Below are 23,003 nucleotides of genomic sequence, written 5' to 3' on the forward strand. Positions count from 1 at the left end.
TCTGGCTGACTGGCAGATCTGGAAGAGTCTGGCTGACTGGCAGATCTGGAAGAGTCTGGCTGAGTGGCAGATCTGGAAGAGTCTTGCTGACTGGCAGATCTGGAAGAGTCTTGCTGACTGGCAGATCTGGAAGAGTCTGGCTGACTGGCAGATCTGGAAGAGTCTGGCTGACTGGCAGATCTGGAAGAGTCATGGCTGACTGGCAGATCTGGAAGAGTCATGGATGACTGGCAGATCTGGAAGAGTCATGGATGACTGGCAGATCGGGAAGAGTCTGGCTGACTTGCAGATCTGGAAGAGTCTGGCTGACTGGCAGATCTGGAAGAGTCTGGCTGACTGGCAGATCTGGAAGAGTCTTGCTGACTGGCAGATCTGGAAGAGTCTGGCTGACTGGCAGATCTGGAAGAGTCATGGCTGACTGGCAGATCTGGAAGAGTCATGGATGACTGGCAGATCTGGAAGAGTCATGGATGACTGGCAGATCTGGAAGAGTCATGGATGACTGGCAGATCTGGAAGAGTCATGGATGACTGGCAGATCGGGAAGAGTCTGGCTGACTTGCAGATCTGGAAGAGTCTGGCTGACTGGCAGATCTGGAAGAGTCTGGCTGACTGGCAGATCTGGAAGAGTCTGGTCGACTGGCAGATCCGGAAGAGTCTGGTCGACTGGCAGATCCGGAAGAGTCTGGTCGACTGACAGATCCGGAAGAGTCTGGTCGACTGACAGATCCGGAAGAGTCTGGTCGACTGACAGATCCGGAAGAGTCTGGTCGACTGACAGATCCGGAAGAGTCTGGTCGACTGACAGATCCGGAAGAGTCTGGTCGACTGGCAGATCCGGAAGAGTCTGGTCGACTGGCAGATCTGGAAGAGTCTGGTCGACTGGCAGCTCTGGCTGCTCCATGCTGACTGGCTGCTCCATGCTGACTGGCAGCTCTGGCTGCTCCATGCTGACTGGCTGCTCCATGCTGACTGGCAGCTCTGGCTGCTCCATGCTGACTGGCTGCTCTGGCTGCTCCATGCTGACTGGCTGCTCCATGCTGACTGGCTGCTCCATGCTGACTGGCTGCTCTGGCTGCTCCATGCTGACTGGCGGCCCTGGCTGCTCCATGCTGACTGGCGGCCCTGGCTGCTCCATGCTGACTGGCAGCCCTGGCTGCTCCATGCTGACTGGCGGCTCTGGCTGCTCCATGCAGACTGGCGGCTCTGGCTGCTCCATGCAGACTGGCGGCTCTGGCTGCTCCATGCAGACTGGCGGCTCTGGCTGCTCCATGCAGACTGGCAGCTCTGGCGGCTCCTTGCAGACTGGCAGCTCTGGCGGCTCCTTGCAGACTGGCAGCTCACTGCAGACTGGCAGCTCCTTGCAGACTGGCAGCTCTATGCAGACTGGCAGCTCCTTGCAGACTGGCAGCTCCTTGCAGACTGGCAGCTCCTTGCAAACTGGCAGCTCTATGCAGACTGGCAGCTCCTTGCAGACTGGCAGTTCTGAACAGGCGGGAGACTCCGGCAGCGCTGGAGAGGAGGAAAGCTCCGGCAGCGCTGGACAGGCGAGGCGCACTCAATACAAACACTACAAAATAAAGAACGTAATGAAAACCTAAACAGCCCTATCTGGTGAAAACACATAGACAGGAACAATCACCCACAAACACACAGTGAAACCCAGGCTACCTAAATATGGTTCCCAATCAGAGACAATGACGAACACCTGCCTCTGATTGAGAACCATATCAGGCCGAACATAGAACTGGACAAACTAGACATGTAACATAGAATGCCCACTCAGATCACACCCTGACCAACCAAAACATAGAAACATACAAAGTAAACTATGGTCAGGGTGTGACAGCTCATCTAAGGAGGAACGGGATGTAGGCTCATCTAAGGAGGAACAGGATGTAGGCTCATCTAAGGAGGAACTGGATGTAGGCTCATCTAAGGGGGAACGCAATGCCACAGATGTCTGAAGTTGAGGGAGTGTGCAATTAGAATGCTGACTGCAGGAATGTCCACTGAGATTTTGCCAGATAATTGAATGTTAATTTCTCTACCATAAGCTGCCTCCAAAGTTGTTTGGGAGAATGATTTTGCGAACCTATTTGCAACAATGTCCCATCTGTGTTTGATGAGGACTTCTTAAATTATACTTCTAACTCAAAGAATGGGTCAATAGGACTGGATACACCTCAAACTCATTCCTGAATGAAAAATGTAAGTTAGGAAGGCTGTTAAGAAAGCAAAAACAAGAAAAGAAACAGGAATAGAGGAGTTTGCAAATTAAATCCTAAATTCTCTTAGGTTACTGCAGACTCTATTTTGTCTATTTCAAATGTGTTTTGAAAAAGGTATCATCACATCAACTTGGTACAGGGCTATCATTAAACCAATCCCAAAGACATAAAAGAATGGTCCATGGGTTCCATTAAAGGACAGAGGCATCCGCATTATTAGCACAGTCTACAATCTATACTCTGGTATCTTAAACAACAGGTTGACTCAGTATTTGGATGAACAGAATGGGTTTGGTAAAATCAGGGTTCATATACTGTAGATCAAATTTCCACTGTATCCTCTGTGATTTGAGCCAGACGACAAGAACGGAAACATATATGTGTTTGTTTTATTGGTTTCCAAAAGGTCTGGGTAAATAAATATCTTCTTGCTTTCAAACGTATAAATTCTTCGGTGGATGGTAAATATTATGATGCAATTAAGCTCTATATAGAGCTCAAATGAGTTGAAGACGGGATGGTTTCCTATATAGAGCCCCAGTCTCCTGTGGACAGGTAAATGAGTTGAAGACGGGATTGTTTCCTATATAGAGCTCCAGTCTCCTGTGGACAGGTAAATGAGTTGAAGACGGGATTGTTTCCTATATAGAGCTCCAGTCTCCTGTGGACAGGTAAATGAGTTGAAGACGGGATGGTTTCCTATATAGAGCTCCAGTCTCCTGTGGACAGGTAAATGAGTTGAAGACGGGATGGTTTCCTATATAGAGCTCCAGTCTCCTGTGGACAGGTAAATGAGTTGAAGATGGGATTGTTTCCTATTTAGAGCTCCAGTCTCCCGTGGACAGGTAAATGAGTTGAAGACGGGATTGTTTCCTATATAGAGCTCCAGTCTCCTGTGGACAGGTAAATGAGTTGAAGACGGGATTGTTTCCTATATAGAGCTCCAGTCTCCTGTGGACAGGTAAATGAGTTGAAGATGGGATAGTTTCAAATCATGTCAAAATAAAATTGTATTAGTCACATGCGCCGAATACCACAGTGAAATGCTTACTTACGAGCCCCTAATCAACAATGCAGTTTAAAAAAATTAGAATAAGAAATAAAAGTAACACGTAATTAAAGAGAAGCAGTAAATTAACAATAGCGAGACTATATACAGGGGGGTACCGGTACAGAGTCAATGTGCGGGGGGCACCGGTTAGTTGAGGTATTATGTACATGTAGGTAGAGTTATTATAGTGACTATACATAGATGATAACAACATAGAGTAGTAGCTGTGGAAAGGGGGGGGGGGGGGGGGGGTAACCATTTCCCACTCCGTTTGGAGTTTGGAGTCAAACAAGGCGAGAGGCCTAATTGGTCATAATTTCATGTTAAGCCTAACATTTCACGAAGCTACAGTATACACAGTGTTGCAATGCTGCCATTTATTTAGACTACTGGCAATAATGGAATTACTTGTTCAGTAATTATGTTGGAAATTCAAATGTTGCAGAATGTCAAATAAATGTTTGATGCAACAGCATACGAATCAGCTACCAATTAATATAAAACTGTCCTGTATAGGCTACATGAACCTGCATGACATGAGCCGTCCTCACTGGCTAATAGCCCTCACAAATGAGCTGCAATATTCAAGGTAAATTCAATTCAACTTGAGAGACTCCCATGGCCTCCTGAAAGGGAATTTCACCCTGGCCCTGCAACGGCGTATAGTCATCACTATATTTTTAACAACATTACGTTTTTATCATAAACATCCCCATAATCCCCATTTTCATTTCACTGGTAGAATCGTGAAGTTTCGACACCGTGTGTATTGGTCTGCTCATAACGGATCCTGATACCGCCCTCTAGGTAGAGGGGGCTTGCCCACAAATGTGAATAATGGTTATATTTACTTCGAACGACCAGCACACAATAATCTCAGAATTTCTCTAGAAGTTCGGATGGGACGTTTCGGATGGGATGTTAAACGGGTGTCCTGACTCTCTGAGGTCATTAAAGATCCCATGGCATTTATCGTAAGAGTAGGGGTGTTAACCCCGGTGTCCTGGCTAAATTCCCAATCTGGCCCTCAAACCATCACGGTCACCTAATAATAATTGGCTCATTCATCCCCCTCCTCTCCCCTGTAACTATTCCCCAGGTCGTTGCTACAAATGAGAACGTGTTCTCAGTCAAATTTACCTGGTAAAATAACGGATAAATAAATAAATAAAAATAGTATTTTGAATACATTTGTTTTTCACTTTTTGTCATGTGGTGTTCTTGTTACGGTGCGTGAATGAGGACCCAAAAGCGAATTAACGTAAACAGAACTTCTTTAATAACAAAACATAGGTAGGCTCAGATGGACCGGCAGATTCTGACAGGACAGGACAAGGTTGCAGCAAACATGACGATAGTCTGGTTCAGGCATGAAAAACACAAACAAGAATCCGACAAAGACAGGAACAAAAACAGAGAGAGATATAGAGGACTAATCAGAGGGAAAAAGGGAACAGGTGGGAAAAGGGGTGACGAGGTAGTTAGGAGGAGACAAGGAACAGCTGGGGGAAAGAGGGGGAGAAAAGGTAACCTAATAACGACCAGCAGAGGGAGACAGGGTGAAGGGAAAGGACAGAAACAAGACACAACATGACAATACATGACAGTACCCCCCCACTCACCGAGCGCCTCCTGGCGCACTCGAGGAGGAAACCTGGCGGCAACGGAGGAAATCATCGATCAGCGCACGGTCCAGCACGTCCCGAGAGGGAACCCAACTCCTCTCCTCAGGACCGTACCCCTCCCAATCTACTAGGTACTGATGACCACGGCCCCGAGGACGCATGTCCAAAATCCTACGGACCCTGTAGATGGGTGCGCCCTCGACAAGGATGGGGGGGGGAAGACGAGCGGGGGCGCGAAGAACGGGCTTGACACAGGAGACATGGAAGACCGGGTGGACGCGACGAAGATATCGCGGAAGAAGAAGTCGCACTGCGACAGGATTAATGATCCGAGAAATACGGAACGGACCAATGAACCGCGGGGTCAGCTTGCGAGAAGCGGTCTTAAGGGGAAGGTTCTGAGTGGAGAGCCAAACTCTCTGACCGCGACAATATCTAGGACTCTTAGTTCTACGCTTATTAGCAGCTCTCACAGTCTGCGCCCTATAACGGCAAAGTGCAGACCTGACCCTCTTCCAGGTGCGCTCGCAACGTTGGACAAAAGCCTGAGCGGCGGGGACGCTGGACTCGGCGAACTGAGATGAGAACAGCGGAGGCTGGTACCCGAGGCTACTCTGAAAAGGAGATAGCCCGGTCGCAGACGAAGGAAGCGAGTTGTGGGCGTATTCTGCCCAGGGGAGCTGTTCTGACCAAGACGCAGGGTTGCGAAAAGAAAGACTGCGTAAGATGCGACCAATAGTCTGATTGGCCCGTTCTGCTTGACCGTTAGACTGGGGGTGAAAGCCGGAAGAGAGACTGACGGAAGCCCCAATCAAACGGCAAAACTCCCTCCAAAATTGAGACGTGAATTGCGGACCTCTGTCCGAAACGACGTCTGACGGAAGGCCATGAATTCTGAAAACATTCTCGATGATGATTTGTGCCGTCTCTTTAGCAGAAGGAAGCTTAGCAAGGGGAATAAAATGAGCCGCCTTAGAGAACCTGTCGACAACCGTAAGAATAACAGTCTTCCCCGCTGACGAAGGCAGTCCGGTGACAAAATCTAAGGCGATGTGAGACCACGGTCGAGAGGGAATGGGAAGCGGCCTGAGACGGCCGGCAGGAGGGGAGTTACCGGACTTAGTCTGCGCGCAGACCGAACAAGCAGCCACGAAGCGACGCGTGTCATGCTCCCGGGTGGGCCACCAAAAACGCTGGCGAATGGAAGCAAGCGTACCCCGAACGCCAGGATGGCCGGCTAACTTGGCAGAGTGAGCCCACTGAAGAACGGCCAGACGAGTAGGAACGGGAACGAAAAGAAGGTTCCTAGGACAAGCGCGCGGCGACGGAGTTTGAGTGAGTGCTTGCTTTACCTGCCTCTCAATTCCCCAGACAGTCAACCCGACAACACGCCCCTCAGGGAGAATCCCCTCGGGGTCAGTGGAGGCTACTGAAGAACTGAAGAGACGAGATAAAGCATCAGGCTTGGTGTTCTTAGAGCCCGGACGATAAGAAATCACGAACTCGAAACGAGCGAAAAACAGCGCCCAGCGCGCCTGACGCGCATTAAGTCGTTTGGCAGAACGGATGTACTCAAGGTTCCTATGGTCAGTCCAAACGACAAAAGGAACGGTCGCCCCCTCCAACCACTGTCGCCATTCGCCTAGGGCTAAGCGGATGGCGAGCAGTTCGCGGTTTCCCACATCATAGTTACGCTCCGACGGCGACAGGCGATGAGAAAAATACGCGCAAGGGTGGACCTTGTCGTCAGAGAGGGAGCGCTGAGAAAGAATGGCTCCCACGCCCACCTCTGACGAGTCAACCTCGACAACGAACTGTCTAGTGACGTCAGGTGTAACAAGGATAGGTGCGGATGTAAAACGATTCTTGAGGAGATCAAAAGCTCCCTGGGCGGAAACGGACCACTTAAAGCACGTCTTGACACAAGTAAGGGCTGTGAGAGGAGCTGCCACCTGACCGAAATTACGGATGAAACGACGATAGAAGTTCGCGAAGCCGAGAAAGCGCTGCAGCTCGACGCGTGACTTAGGGACGGGCCAATCAATGACAGCTTGGACCTTAGCGGGATCCATCTTAATGCCTTCAGCGGAAATAACAGAACCGAGAAATGTGACGGAGGAGGCATGAAAAGAGCACTTCTCAGCCTTCACAAAAAGACAATTCTCTAAAAGGCGCTGGAGGACACGTCGAACGTGCTGAACATGAATCTGGAGTGACGGTGAAAAAATCAGGACCCGTCCTTCTTCTTAACAAAAAAAAACCCCGCTCCGGCGGGAGAGGAGGAGGGGACTATGGTACCGGCGGCAAGAGCTACAGACAAATAATCTTCGAGAGCCTTACGTTCGGGAGCCGACAGAGAGTATAGTCTACCCCGGGGGGGAGTGGTTCCCGGAAGGAGATCAATACTACAATCATACGACCGGTGTGGGGGAAGAGAGGTGGCCCTGGACCGACTGAACACCGTGCGCAGATCGTGATATTCCTCCGGCACCCCTGTCAAATCACCAGGCTCCTCCTGTGAAGAAGAGACAGAGGAAACAGGAGGGATAGCAGACATTAAACATTTCACATGACAAGAGACGTTCCAGGAGAGGATAGAATTACTAGACCAATTAATGGAAGGATTATGACAAACTAGCCAGGGATGGCCCAAAACAACAGGTGTAAAAAGTGAACGAAAAATTAAAAAAGAAATGGTTTCGCTATGATTACCAGAAACAGTGAGGGTTAAAGGTAGCGTCTCACGCTGAATCCTGGGGAGAGGACTACCATCTAGGGCAAACAAGGCCGTGGACTCCCTTAACTGTCTGAGAGGAATGTCATGTTCCCGAGCCCAGGTCTCGTCCATAAAACAGCCCTCCGCCCCAGAGTCTATTAAGGCACTGCAGGAAGCTGACGAACCGGTCCAGCGTAGATGGACCGACAAGGTAGTGCAGGATCTTGAAGGAGAGACAGGAGTAGTAGCGCTCACCAGTAGCCCTCCGCTTACTGATGAGCTCTGGCTTTTACTGGACATGAAGTGACAAAATGACCAGCAGAACCGCAATAGAGACAGAGGCGGTTGGTGATTCTCCGTTCCCTCTCCTTAGTCGAGATGCGGATACCTCCCAGCTGCATAGGCTCAGCACCCGAGCCGGCAGAGGAAGATGGTAGTGATGCGGAGAGGGGGGCAACGGAGAACGCGAGCTCCTTTCCACGAGCTCGGTGACGAAGATCAACCCGTCGCTCAATGCGAATAGCGAGTTCAATCAAGGAATCCACGCTGGAAGGAACCTCCCGGGAGAGAATCTCATCCTTTACCTCTGCGCGGAGACCCTCCAGAAAACGAGCGAGCAAAGCCGGCTCGTTCCAGCCACTGGAGGCAGCAAGAGTGCGAAACTCAATAGAGTAGTCTGTTGTGGATCGATTACCTTGACATAGGGAAGACAGGGCCCTGGAAGCCTCCTCCCCAAAAACAGATCGATCAAAAACCCGTATCATCTCCTCCTTAAAGTCCTGATACTGGTTAGTACACTCAGCCCTTGCCTCCCAGATTGCCGTGCCCCACTCACGAGCCCGTCCAGTAAGGAGAGATATGACGTAGGCGACACGAGCAGTGCTCCTGGAGTAAGTGTTGGGCTGGAGAGAAAACACAATATCACACTGGGTGAGGAACGAGCGGCATTCAGTGGGCTCCCCAGAGTAACACGGCGGGTTATTGATTCTGGGCTCCGGAGATTCGAAAGCCCTGGAAGTGGCCGGTGGATCGAGGCGGAGATGGTGAACCTGTTCTGTGAGGTTGGAGACTTGGGTGGCCAGGGTCTCAACGGCGTGTCGAGCAGCAGACAATTCCTGCTCGTGTCTGCCTAGCATCGCTCCCTGGATCTCGACGGCTGAGTGGAGGGGATCCGAAGTCGCTGGGTCCATTCTTGGTCGGATTCTTCTGTTACGGTGCGTGAATGAGGACCCAAAAGCGAATTAACGTAAACAGAACTTCTTTAATAACAAAACATAGGTAGGCTCAGATGGACCGGCAGATTCTGACAGGACAGGACAAGGTTGCAGCAAACATGACGATAGTCTGGTTCAGGCATGAAAAACACAAACAAGAATCCGACAAAGACAGGAACAAAAACAGAGAGAGATATAGAGGACTAATCAGAGGGAAAAAGGGAACAGGTGGGAAAAGGGGTGACGAGGTAGTTAGGAGGAGACAAGGAACAGCTGGGGGAAAGAGGGGGAGAAAAGGTAACCTAATAACGACCAGCAGAGGGAGACAGGGTGAAGGGAAAGGACAGAAACAAGACACAACATGACAATACATGACTGTTCTGTGCTAATTACAAACAAGCTAAAAAATGTGTTATCTTTCACCATTCTACCTACCAGAGATTTATCCCGATTCTGCCAGTGGCTTGCGGCTATCAAGAATGATGCGGTGACCAAAGATTATCAGAGGGATTTTTAGTCTGAACTGATGGGGAATCCATTTAGACGACAGTTGAGAAGTGGTGCGTTTACCAGCGATGTTTTTTCCTTCACAAAAAAAAGAAAGATTCTCAATTAGAGGTAACCTAACGTTAGTTAGCTTGCAAGTCATACTGGACTAGCTGGGTAAATTAGCTAGCTAGCTAACGTTACTGTACTAAACTCTGAAAGCTATCAGTTAAATCATATAGCTATCTTTTGGTATACACACTGTCAATCAACTACGCCTATACCCTGGTAGTCACTGCTAGACTGGTAGCTAGCAAACATGTTTGTTTGTTCGTTCTATCTTTGACTGACGTTAGTTAACATAAGCTAATAAGCATAATAATAATCTTGCTTCCAATGTAGTGACGCTAGCTAGCTAACAGCGAGATGACAATATTGAAATGACCAATGTTAAGTACACCATACATGACCAAATGTATGTGGACACCTGCTCTTTGAACATCACATTCCAATATCATGGGCCTTAATATGAAGTTGGTCCCCCATTTGCTGCCAGAACAGCCTCCACTCTTCTGGGAAGGCTTTCCACTAGATGTTGGAACATTGCTGTGGGGACTTGCTTACATTCAGCCACAAGAGTATTAGTGAGGTTGAGCACTGATGTTGGGAGATTAGGCCTGGCTCGCAGTCAGCATTTCAATTCATCCCAAAGGTGTTCGATGGAGTTGAGATCCACATACTTTTGTATGCATAGTGTAGCTAGCTAAGTTAGCAAACAAACATTTGATTTCCCTCCCCCTACTGTACCATAGTAGTTTGTTAGCCAGCAATATACAATATGGGTTTGTAAACTAAAGTTGTAGAAAAAATATCTTACTAAGCCACCGTATTTGTCATCTGCCCTCTTGGTGCTGGCATTAGCTGTAGCTGAGCTTCTAGCTAAACAATCCTTTGGGAAAACTGAAAGAACTGATCAGATGCAACGGCTTCAAGTAATTCCTCTTATCAACACGAATTTGACGTTGGAGCATCTATTAGCTACATGGTGACATTTAACCATAAATGTTTAGACCGGGATATAGCGAAGAGGATTCAAAACAAAGAGTTTTTTGTTTTGAATCCTCTTCGCTATATCCCGTCTAAGAGGAATTACTTGAAGCCATTGCATCTGGTCAGTTCTTTCAGTTTTCCCAAAGGATTGTTTGTTAGTGTCCGCCTCCTTTGAAAAAAGCTTGCCTTGGGGAGGGATGGGGGCACAGAGAACCGGACAACACAAGTTGTAGTCTTTCACAGACTGAAAAAGGTGTGTCTGCTTGTATATTTACTAAATCATTTGTCATTTGGAACATCGCTGAAAGACGGCCAATGGCTCTATCGAACCAGGACAACCATATATATACCCACAAAAGCATATAGTGTGGTCAGTATAACATACAGCCTTCACGAAATGCCACAAAGCAGGCCTACATGTGTTTCTAGATAAGTCCCCCCCCCCCCCATCAATACACCGGAAGTCCCCATCAATACACCGGAAGCCGTCATAGGGTTTATCATTCAGCGCGCAAAGACCTGACCTGCCTTCCTCCTGAGCAATTATGTGTGAAACACATCTCAATGTCCTAGATATGCCTCAGACATGATGAAAACAAGCCCAGAATCCCCCACTGTGAAATTCCCCTTGAAGAGCTCCTTGCTACTTCTCTCTCTTTTTCTCTGTCTCTTTTTCTCTTTCTTTCTCTTAGAGTAAAGTCTCTGTGTCTGTGCTTTTCCCTCATTTTCTTCTACGTAGAGGCGTATAGTAGTGACGTTATATGTCTGCATCGTCTTGCATTTTTGCATGCAAATGTTTTCACCACGATCTGTAAGTCCAGGTAGCGTGCTCGACTGTATTCTATCCTGAATATTGCAAACCTGGACGGTCTTTACTGAGACATTGTGCATTATATGTCCATTGCGCTGCACACAATTTAAATGATCCATGCCAATATAAGGGTCTGTTGATATCGCAACCACACAACTCAAATGCCGGTTCACCAGTATGAACGAAATCCCAAACCGCTTTTTTTTGTTCAAGCTCAGACGAACTGTTGTCCACTAAAGATGATCATCTGTTTGCATCTGCCAATTTATTGGCTGTCCAGTATCCAGACAACCTGACCCCAGAGCTTCCTATACAGTTAATCTCATTTCGTAACGTGTTGAGGCCGGCAATTAAGGAGAATGAGAGGCTCAATTAAAGATGTTGCAGAACTGCTGTATTTGAAGCATCACTCCCTTCTGCTCAGTTTCCCAGATGTTGCTATGGCAATCAAGCTGTTTTTACCATCCCTGTAACTGTCGCTTCTGCGGAGAGATCGTTTTCTAAACTAAAACTCATAAAGAACTCCCTAAGAAGCATTAGGCCCTTGGTCTAATATTTTGAACACCTGAGTAAGCTCTACTCATTGCATTGGAGCAGAGTAGCTTTGACCGCGGCGTTTGTTCACCAATATCCACTTACTGTCAATCAGTTTAAAATGTTCTTAGCTTCCTGGTACGTATGGATATTTTTGGATGGTACTGTCAAAATAATTTATGAATTAAAAAAAGAAATAGGCCCCAATGATAGGCACATGGGCCCCCAAAGCTCGTGAGCCCCCCAGCCTTGCAGGGGCTGCGGGGGTGTCCGGTACGCCAGTGACACAAACCCAGTGATGAACTTCTCAATCTCAGATCCCCGTAATACGCATCAGAACAAGTGGGGCAAGCTGCAGACTCAGCTGCAGCGGGTCGTCAAAATGATTCAAAGAGAGCAATCCCATTTAACCTTAACTCCCCTAAGCCAGTGTTCTAGAGATTCAGTTTCAAATAGCTTCCTTCCTCACCAACTGTTACAATCAAAGCAGCCACAGCTCAAGACACACTGAAGCTCTCATCCATCTCCACCATGAGAGAGAGAGAGAGAGAGAGAGAGAGAGTGAGAGAGAGAGAGAGAGAGAGAGAGAGAGATAGAAAGATACGTGAAAGAGAGAGAGAGAGAGGAGATAGAGGGAAGAGAGAGCGAGAAAAAAAGATTGAAGAGAAAGAGAGAGGAGAAAGAGGGAAGAAAAATAGCAGAGAAAGAGGGAAGAGAGAAAGAAAGAAGGAAAGAGAGAGGAGAAAGAGGGAAGAAAAAGAGAGTGAAATACTGCTAATTACTAGTAAAAAATTACTCCTGCTTCTGTTCATAGGAGCATTTGACACAAAGGATGTGCCGCGTGGCTGTTTTAATTTGTAACGGGTGTGCCGGAATGGATTAATCTTCATATCTGGAGTGCTCCGACAGCATTGTAGGTGTGCATCATTTCTCCAGTGTGTTCCTCCCTACCCTCAATCATGTAGACATTAATTAACCCTAGTCTGATGAATATACCCCTCACCACTCTTAAATAAAGAAGACACTGTAGTCATGAATAAAAGCCAGGTTCCTAGGTGACATAGTACACACTGGTACACAGTCCGCGCTCCTCAGAGACGTGTAATTTAGCACAGGGTAGGAGGATGACAGACAGAGTAGCACCAGTCTTTTCTGTGGTTCTTATTAGTTCTATTGTGTTGTATTGACAACATTATTAATGACACTTAAGAAGCTCCTGGTGATTTGCGTTTGGCGGTGCCAAGGGCTAATAGCGAATAAGGAAGTTCTGTCTGGTGTGTGTATGTAACAGAAAGAGAGATATTATATTAATATAATAATATTATAAAGATGGTGAGTGTGACATGTATGTGTGTGGATATGTGTGTGTGTAGGTCCATGTCTGTTTGTGTGTGTGTTCCACCCAACCACGGGTGCTAAATTAACCCCAGGACCCGTCTCCATTAGGGGGGTTGATATGCGCCTGACAGCGAGGGACCAGCTAGCTAATTAGAGTGCCATTCATCTGGCGGGTTGTCACCCTGGACAATTCAACGCTATGTACCCAACTGTAGTTGACAGCAAACAATGCCCTTCTACCTCAATTATTATAACATAAAGTTGCCATGGGTACCGCATTTAAGTAAATTAGGCATCTCTCAGTGTCCAGATACTCGCTGGAGCACACAGAAACAGTGACTGGAGGTGGATCTATTGAGGCAAAATAGAGGCACTCTCTTTATGTGCCCGGTGTCGTGTCTTTGGCATCATTAAAGGTGAAGACTATTTTATCAAATCAATTCTCTGTCATTAGTAAATTTAATTAACTAGGAAGGCGGTGAACCACGGAAAATATTCAGATTACGAAGTTATAATTTTCCGAATATAACTCTTCAGATATTTTAATATCTGATCAATTATTATTCTATTACTGAATTATTCTTAACCTCATGTCAGTCTCATCTGAACGTTGTGAATTGTTGGTTATCTGCACGAACCCAGCCTTTACTGTAAATCATACACCAATTGGCTTAATCATTTATTTACAAACTAACTAAATAATCACAGAAATGCATAAACAAACAACACAGTGGATATGGTTACAAGGAAATGATAGGGGATGTTCCCTAGTGGGCTAAGCCGATATGATGGCTTGGTGGACAAAGGGAAGTGGGTGTGGACTGAAGAGGGTGGGAAAGACAAAAGGAATCACTACACAGTTGATCATTCTATTAATTGAAATGCTAATCCTTTGGACATGAACACTCACTCATTCGGGAATAATTGCAATCAATATATTTATGCCCAGTGTGTCGTCGTGATCTCTGTTGGAATCGTCCGTCTGTCTGTTGGAGAGTTCGTCTGAGCGTCTCTCTCTCTGCTTCCCTGAAGATCAGGGAAGCAGATCAGTCTTTCGGGGTTAGAATGGATACTTCAGAGTACCATTCAGAAATGTTCTCATAGAATAGATGTTTCGGCGGTTGTTGGTCTTCGCATCCGAGGTTTACATAATTTCTAGCTGCAGACTCGTAATTAGTATCTAAGATTTGCTCTTATTCTGTAGGGATCAATAGTCTCAGAGTTTAACCATTTCCAACCGTGTAGCCAATACTCCATGTAGTATGGTTAGGAATTCAATAACTATTCGCAATCACAGCTCATGCTGTGGGTTAGTCTCCGCCAGGAATTTACGACCTGAACATGGGTGAAGGAGAGAGTGAGAAAGGGGGAAGCCACGATCTAGACCTAGAAAGGGTCACGTCATGACACTGGGATAAATGTGAATCCCAATCTGCTGTCAGCCAACACTATGGTAACCATACTAGCTAGCGGTGTTGCTAATTTCACAACCTCAGACCACATATCTGAGGTCCTTGTCAGAAATGATAAGGTATCTGATGTTGTGCTGCTCCTCTATAATTGAAGGCCTGGGGTTGACATCTTCACTCTGAGTCTCCACGAATCAAATTGCATGAGTAAAAACATGAAGGAACAGAATTCCAGATGAAAAGACGTGTGTGTGAGCATGAGTATGCGTGAGCATGTGTGTGTGTGTCTGTGTGAGAATGTTACATTAGGAAAGTTGGGGCAACAGCATTACCGCATTTGACCTAGCTTCCACTGAGCCTACCTATTAATCCTAATTCCCATCTGGTCCGAGGTGAGACATCCGAGGTGAGATATCTCTTCCCGTGCCCTGGGAAACCTCCAATGAGTCATGTTACCCCACCAATGTGCCACGCAGTGCAGGTCCCAAAACCCAGTGATGATCCCTGGCTCATCCCACCAACTGTGGAGGCATCAACCACCCGACCAGCTCCCACGAGGGCCCATGCTTCTCCATGTCGCCGGGGGAAGAGATAGAGAGATACAGTGTGTGTGTGTGTGTATCGGTATTGTGTTTTTTAATAGGCGCCTTGGGAGGTGAGCAGCCTGTGACAGGAGGAGGCATTTGACTCGACCTGTCTCTCCCCAGGCTGGGGGAAACAGCTGTTCGAGTCACCCAGACGTAGAGCGCGAAATGTGCAGCCGTACCGATGGCATGTCTAGCCCTGCAAAACGCTTCCATCCTAAAAATAGACGCTTTAAAGGCATGCAAAAAAACTCTGGTGGGCGCATAATGCCTTCAAAACGGCTGATTGCTGAGTGGGGAAATTCTAGTTCACTTATTGTCATTCGGAGATGGCTGGAAATTGTCGATGACAAACAGTGAGAGGGTGTTTCAAATTGGGCTAAATGCACCAGTGATATTTGTATACCTGTGGTAAAGGAAGCACTATTTGTTTCCCTGGCACAATTTTAGGTTATTTAAATGCTTTAACGTGTTTATTTTGGATTTTGGGAATGAGGCCCTTCCCCAGATAAACTTGTGGATAACAGTATGAAGGAAGTTAGAGGTATGTCATCCAGTCCTTGCGCTAACGGTAGTTAGCATTGGCTCGCAAAACGCGAGCCAATGCTAACTACCGTTAGCGCAAGGACTGGATGTCTATGGGTGTCTGCTGGCATGCTAGATCACATGTAACTCTCTTAATTATAACAGTAAGCATGCATCATGATTCACTGCTTAATTTTAATTGTTTCCATTTGAAATCATCTTAAAGGCCTTCTCCAGTTGTCTTGCCAAGTGACGATGATGTAATCTGCTAAAGGCGGTCTGAGTACGGAGCACTACTGATTGGAATCAACTGATGAGCAGTTAGACATGCACACAGTGAGTAGATGACCAGATGAATACCAAACACATCTTCCTTTGTGTCCTCTCTCTAGTCTAGAAATGAGCGACTTCATTACTGGGGGCTTTGCTAGTGCTGGCTGTTTTGAACTGGCCGGGTCAGAATAAAAATTGCGTTTGCCAAAGGCAGAGGACCGGGTCACTGGGGACCAAGTGCCCCAGATATAAAGAGCCCAGCTTATCTCTCTCTGAATCAGCCCCAGTCCCCAGCCTCGAAGGCTCCAGCTTGCAGCTTGCAGCCAGCCAAAACAAACTGCATGTTCTTATGGGAGATCAATCTCAGCAAACTGGGGGAGATTTTCTCAGAGCAGTCATTCAGACTGGGGGAGACTTTCTCAGAGCAGTCAATCAGACTGGGGAGACGTTCTCAGAGCAGTCAACGTTCTCAGAACAGTCAACGTTCTCAGAGCAGAGATGTGGGTCTCGTCCCAAATTACACCCTATTCCCTGTATATTGCACTACTTTTGACCAGGGCCCATAGGGATCTGGCCAAAAGTAGTGCACTATGTAGGGAATAAGGTACCATTTGGGATGAGACCTACATCTCCACACATCTCTATCACTGTTGCTCATATTGCTAAAATCCATCCCTTTCGTGCCTGGTATGACCATGTAGCTGTCCTTGATCAATGCATCAGTAATGCTGGGTGTCAAAAGGGCAGCGTTACAGATCAAAAATGGAATGTTGTTATTAGATTGGGCACCCCAATGGGAATATTTATGCTACTCATCTATTGCCATATGTGTGTGTTTAAAACGCCCCTATTTAGTAGGTTTTTTAATATAAGCTTGAAATAGGCTTATAGACTAGAGCACTGACCAATTGAAGATCTTAGATGACTCATTTGTGGGGAGCCCTATAACTGCAGTGTCCATACTCTAAATGTACTCTAAATATAATTCCAGTGATTTAGCAATGATAGCTGCTAAGAGGTTTTCAGTAAAGTACACAGGATAAAATATGGATTTATTTATGATTCAGGGGGATTTATTGCCACAACTGATGTTCCCCTGTTGGGGATCTGCCATATTGAATTGACAGGATGAGAAGTACTAACAATATTTAGTTTGTCATTGCTTTTTGCAGGCTTCAATTGTTCCAGCATGTTTCTAAAATTAATTGAATATGTCCTTCCTTCTCTAGCAAATCACCATCACTACTCATGTGGATGTTGGTGCCTCTTCATTCCATCTGGGCTGTTTTTTCAAAGGTTTCTGAATCGCAGGTCACAGGGTTTGGAACATGGCGTCCTTGGCCACAGCAAAAACGCAAAATTGGTCTTTTAGCTATTTGAGCTTCTTTATTAGGTTATGCTGATTATTTATTGCTCGTATGTGTCTATGTGAGCTATGTCAACCCAACATGTCATATTCTCCCTAAATGTCAAGGTCAAGCCTCTATTTGCCTCAACCAAAACACATTTTTGTCACATTGTTTTGAATTGAATCCTTAGCCCTATTTGATATAGGCTTCAGTTACAGCCTGGCAAATATTAGCAGGAAAGTGTGAGCATATTCTCAATAACGAAGTCAAATGAGACCTTGAGAAGAATCATAACACAACCCTGCTTTTAGTAAATGGTCCAGAAAGTCTGCAAGGCAATTACTTGTTACATACATACTACATAATACTGCGTAATTACAGAATAACTAAAGGTTTGCAAATAAACTCAAGAGGAAGATACCTCTAATCTTAAGCAATAATGCTACAGTGATGTGAGGTAAAACACAGTTAGTTTTTTGGACACAAAGATTTGCAATATGTAATTAAACCAATTTCAAACAGCGATCACTGATGCTGTATAACCAACAACTTAATAGTGGTGAGGGTCTAACAGACAAAATGTTGTTATTTGCTCTTGTTGTTATCAAAGGGCGCAACTTTGATTTTACAAGTGGGGGGGACATATATATTTTTTATTATTATAATTTTTTGGTCAGATAAACACTCTAAACAGCCTACTGTATCACATGGGGGGGGGGGGGGGGGGCATAAAAAATAGCATAAAATAACATTGATGATCTCTTTTTAAATGCAGACCCTGTAACCAACAATTTATACCTACACACAGTAATGACATTGCACAGGTGAATACACACACATATCTCCTGAATATATACTGTTGTAGCTTACTCTATGTATGTAATGTAGCCTAGATATTGACTTTGTACTTTTTACCTACTGAACATGCATGTACCTACTGTAGATATTAAATTGTAATTGTAAAATTACATTGCCTCTTGCAGAATGAGATGTGGATATAGTGTAATATTGCCAATCAGGCCCAGACTCTCAAAAAAGTTTAGAGAAAAATAATGGATACAGGCTCCTGGGACTATTATTTTTGTAATTTCTCTTCTCGCCGTTTTCCCCAAAGATGTATTAGACACAGTTTAACTAACAGGAGGCCTGAACAACTCCTCTTCGCTATATTATAGAGATCCTTTCCCATTAAACAATTTAATCAATATAACATTTCAAGGACTCCCTTCAATGTTAAGATTATCACTTCAAACACAAGCTGTTGACACACTGGAAAGCATTAACTCCTTAATGAATGAATCATGACATTCATCAGTGTACTTGGTCAGAACGAGATGTTTTGTTGTGACACCCGGTACTCTGCCCTGCACCTTAGATACTGCTGCCCTATGTACATAGTGTCACGTTCTGACCTCTATTTCCTTTGTGTTGTATTTATTTAGTATGGTCAGGGCGTGAGTTGGGTGGGCAGTCTATGTTTGTTTTTCTATGTTGTGGGGCAGTTCTATGTTTTCGGCCTAGTATGGTTCTCAATCAGAGGCAGGTGTCATTAGTTGTCTCTGATTGAGAACCATACTTAGGTAGCCTGGGTTTCACTGTGTGTTTGTGGGTGATTGTTCCTGTCTTTGTGTAGTATTCACCAGATAGGCTGTATTAGGTTTTGAGTTCTCACGTTTCTTGTTTTTTCGTTAGTTTGTTCATGTATAGTGTCGTGAATAAAATACAATGAACAACCACCACGCTGCGCTTTGGTCCGCTTCTCCTCCTCCTACAGACGAACGCCGTTACAGAATCACCCACCACAAAAGGACCAAGCAGCGTGTCAACAGGCAGGAGCAGCGCGAGGAGACGCGCAATAAGGATTTCTGGACATGGGAGGAAATCCTCGACGGGAGAGGACCCTGGGCTAAACCAGGGGAGTGTAGCCGCCCAAAGGTGCAGCGGGAGAAGAAACAACAGGAGCAGCCCAAAGAGGAGTACAGTATGGAGTATACGACTTGGGAGGAGATCGACAGGTGGGCGGCCGACCCAGGGAGAGTGCCGGAGCCCGCCTGGGATTCGATGGAGCAGTGCGCGGAAGGTTATCAGAGAATGGAGTTGGCGAAGCAGGCACGGCGGCGCGGAAGGAAGCCCGAGAGGCAGCCCCAAAAATTTATTGGGGGGGGGGCTAACAGGGAGTATGGCTACGCCAGGTAGGAGACCTGGGCAGACTCCCTGTGCTTACCGGGGGGCTAGAGAGACCGGACAGGCACCTTGTTATGCAGTGGTGCGCACGGTGTCTCCAGTGCGGGTGCATAGCCCGGTGCTGTATATTCCAGCTCCGCGTGTCGGCCGGGCTAGATTGAGCGTCGAGCCTAATGCCATGAAGCCGGCTCTACGCAGCTGGTCCCCAGTGCGTCTCCTTGGGCCGGCTTACATGGCACCAGCCTTGCGCTCGGTGTCTCCGGTTCGCCTGCATAGCCCAGTGCGGGCTATTCCACCTCGCCGCACTGGCAGGGCGACCGTGAGCATTCAACCAGGTAAGGTTGGGCAGGCTCGGTGCTCAAGAGCTCCAGTGCGCCTGCACGGTCCGGTTTTTCCAGTACCACCTCCACACCCCAGCCCTCCGGTAGCAGCTCCCCGCACAAGGCTTCCTGTGCGTGTCCTCGGTGCCAGCACCACGCATCAGGCCTATAGTGCGCCTCGCCTGTCCAGCGCTGTCGGAGCCCTCCTCCTCTCCAGCGCTGTCGGAGTCTCCCGCCTGTTTAGCGCTGTCAGAGCTTTCCGCCTCTACAGCGTTGCCGGAGTCTCCCGCCTGTTCGGAGCTGCCAGTCTGCATGGAGCTGCCAGTCTGCATGGAGCTGCCAGTCTGCATGGAGCTGCCAGTCTGCATGGAGCTGCCAGTCTGCATGGAGCTGCAAGTTTGTATAGAGCTGCCAGTCAGCAAGGAGCTGCCAGTATGCATAGAGCTGCCAGTCTGCAAGGAGCTGCCAGTCTGCAAGGAGCCGCCAGAGCTGCCAGTCTGCAGGATGCTGCCAAAGCTGCCAGTCTGCAAGGAGCCGCCAGAGCTGCCAGTTTGTAAGGAGCCGCCGGAGCTGCCAGTCAGCATGGAGCAGCCAGAGCTGCCAGTCAGCATGGAGCAGCCAGAGCAGTCTGCCAGCATGGAGCAGCCAGAGCTGCCAGTCAGCATGGAGCAGCCAGAGCTGCCAGTCAGCATGGAGCAGCCAGAGCAGCCAGTCTGTGTCGACCAGTCTCTTCCAGATCTGCCAGTCGTCCAGACTCTTCCAGATCTGCCCGTCGTCCAGACTCTTCCAGATCTGCCCGTCGTCCAAACTCTGCCAGTCGTCCAGACTCTTCCAGATCTGCCAGTCGTCCAGACTCTTCCAGATCTGCCAGTCGTCCAGACTCTTCCAGATCTGCCAGTCGACCAGACTCTTCCAGATCTGCCAGTCGACCAGACTCTTCCAGATCTGCCAGTCGACCAGACTCTTCCAGATCTGCCAGTCGACCAGACTCTTCCAGATCTGCCAGTCGACCAGACTCTTCCAGATCTGCCAGTCGACCAGACTCTTCCAGATCTGCCAGTCGTCCAGACTCTTCCAGATCTGCCAGTCGACCAGATTCTCCCAGATCCGCCAGTCGACCAGATTCTCCCAGATCCGCCAGTCGACCAGATTCTTCCAGATCTGCTAGTCGACCAGGATCTGCTGAAACCGCCAGCCAGCCAGGTTCTGGTAGTTTCTACTACCTGCCTGGGCTTCCTCTCAGTGCTGAGCTTCTTCTCAGTGCTGAGCTTCCTCTCAGTGCTGAGCTACCCATCTGTCCCGAGTTACCTCTGTCCCGAGCTGTCCCTCTGTCCCATGTTATCATTGTGGTGGGTAACCTATTTAGGGACGTTTAGGAGGGGGATTAAAACTGTCATGGAGTGGGGTCCACGTCCAGCGCCAGAGCCGCCACCGCGGACAGATGCCCACCCAGACCCTCCCCTATAGGTTCAGGTTTTGCGGCCGGAGTCCGCACCTTGGTACTGGGTACTGTCACGCCCTGACCATAGTTTACTTTGTATTTTCTATGTTTTGATTGGTCAGGGTGTGATCTGAGTGGGCATTCTATGTTTCATGTCTAGTTTGTCTAGTTCTATGTTCGGCCTGATATGGTTCTCAATCAGAGGCAGGTGTTCGTCATTGTCTCTGATTGGGAACCATATTTAGGTAGCCTGGGTTTCACTGTGTGTTTGTGGGTGATTGTTCCTGTCCTATGTGTCCACACTATATAGGCTGTTAGGGTTTCGTTTTGTTTTGTAGTATTGTATTGGAGATTCGTGTTTCGTATTATTAATAAACATGGATCGTAAACCACACGCTGCATTTTGGTCCGACTCTCCTTCTCATCAAGAAAACCGTTACACATAGAGTCATTGAACACTGGTTACTTTAATAATGTTTACATACTGTTTTACCCACTTCATATGTAAATACTATATTCTCATCAAGGCTTATCCTATATACTGTACCTTCAAAAAGTATTCACACCCCTTGGGTTTTTTTCACATTTATTGTGTTACAAAGTGGGATTAAAATGGATTTGTCATTTTTTTGTCAACAGTCTACTGAAAAGTGATTTGTACTGTCAAAGTGGAAGAAGATTAATAAACAAGAAAATCGGAAATAAATATAGTATATCAAAAGTTTGTAAAAGTACTCAGCCCGTTTGTTTAGGCAAACCTAAATGAGTTCAGGAGTAAAATTTGGCTTAACAAATCACATAATTAGTTACATGGACTCACCCTGTGTGAAATAACAGGGGTTGATGTGATTTTTGAATGATTAACTCTTCCTCTGTCCCCCATTCATACAAAGTCTTTAAGGTGCCTCTGTCAAGTATTGAATTTCAAGCACAGATTCAACTACAAAGACCAGGGAGCCTCATAACAAAGGGCAGTGTTTGGTATATGGGAACAATAACACATCAGACATTGATTATCTCTTTAAGCATGGTCAAATTAATTATTATCTCTGACAAGGTGAAAATCATTCTGCCCCTGAGCAAGCCAGTTAACCCACTGTTCCCCTGGAAGCCGAAGACGTGGATGTCGATTAAGGCAGCCCTCCGCACCTCTCTGATTCAGAGGGGTTGGGTTAAATGCAGAAGACACATTTCATTTGAAGGCATTCAGTTGTACAACTGACTAGGTATCCCCCTTTCCCTATATATGGATGTCCTTTGGGTGGTGGACCGTTGTTGATACACACAGGAAACTGTTCAGTGTGAAAACCCCAGCAGCATTGCAGTTCTTGACTCAAACCGGTGCACCTGGCAGCTACTACCATACCCCATTCAAAGGCACTTAAATATTTTGTCTTGCACATTCCCCCTCTGAATGGCACCCATACACAAGCCATGTCTCAATTGTCTCAAGGCTTAAAAATCGTTCGTTAACCTGTCTCCTCCCCTTCATTTACACTGATTGAAGTGGATTTAACAAATTACATCAGTAAGGGATCAAGGCTTTGACCTGGATTCACCTGGTCAGTCTATGGAAAGATCAGGTGTTCTTAATCCTTTGTATACTCAGTGTATATATTCATATTTCGGTCTCTGACATTGCTCGTTCTGATATTTCTTAATTTATCGGTACTACTGTATGTGTGTATTGTTTTGTATTGTTAGGTATTACTTCACTGCTGGAGCTAGAAACACACGCATTTCGCTGCTGCACCTGCTATAACATCTACAAATCTGTGTGCGCGACCAATAAACTTTGATTTGATTTGATTTGACCCTGCAGTAAGAGTACTTACCCGACTTTCAGGCTGGCAGTGGTGTGTG

The sequence above is a fragment of the Oncorhynchus mykiss genome, chromosome 14, assembly GCF_057628025.1.
Source record: "Oncorhynchus mykiss isolate SJ-2025 chromosome 14, ASM5762802v1, whole genome shotgun sequence".
NCBI lineage: Eukaryota > Metazoa > Chordata > Actinopteri > Salmoniformes > Salmonidae > Oncorhynchus > Oncorhynchus mykiss.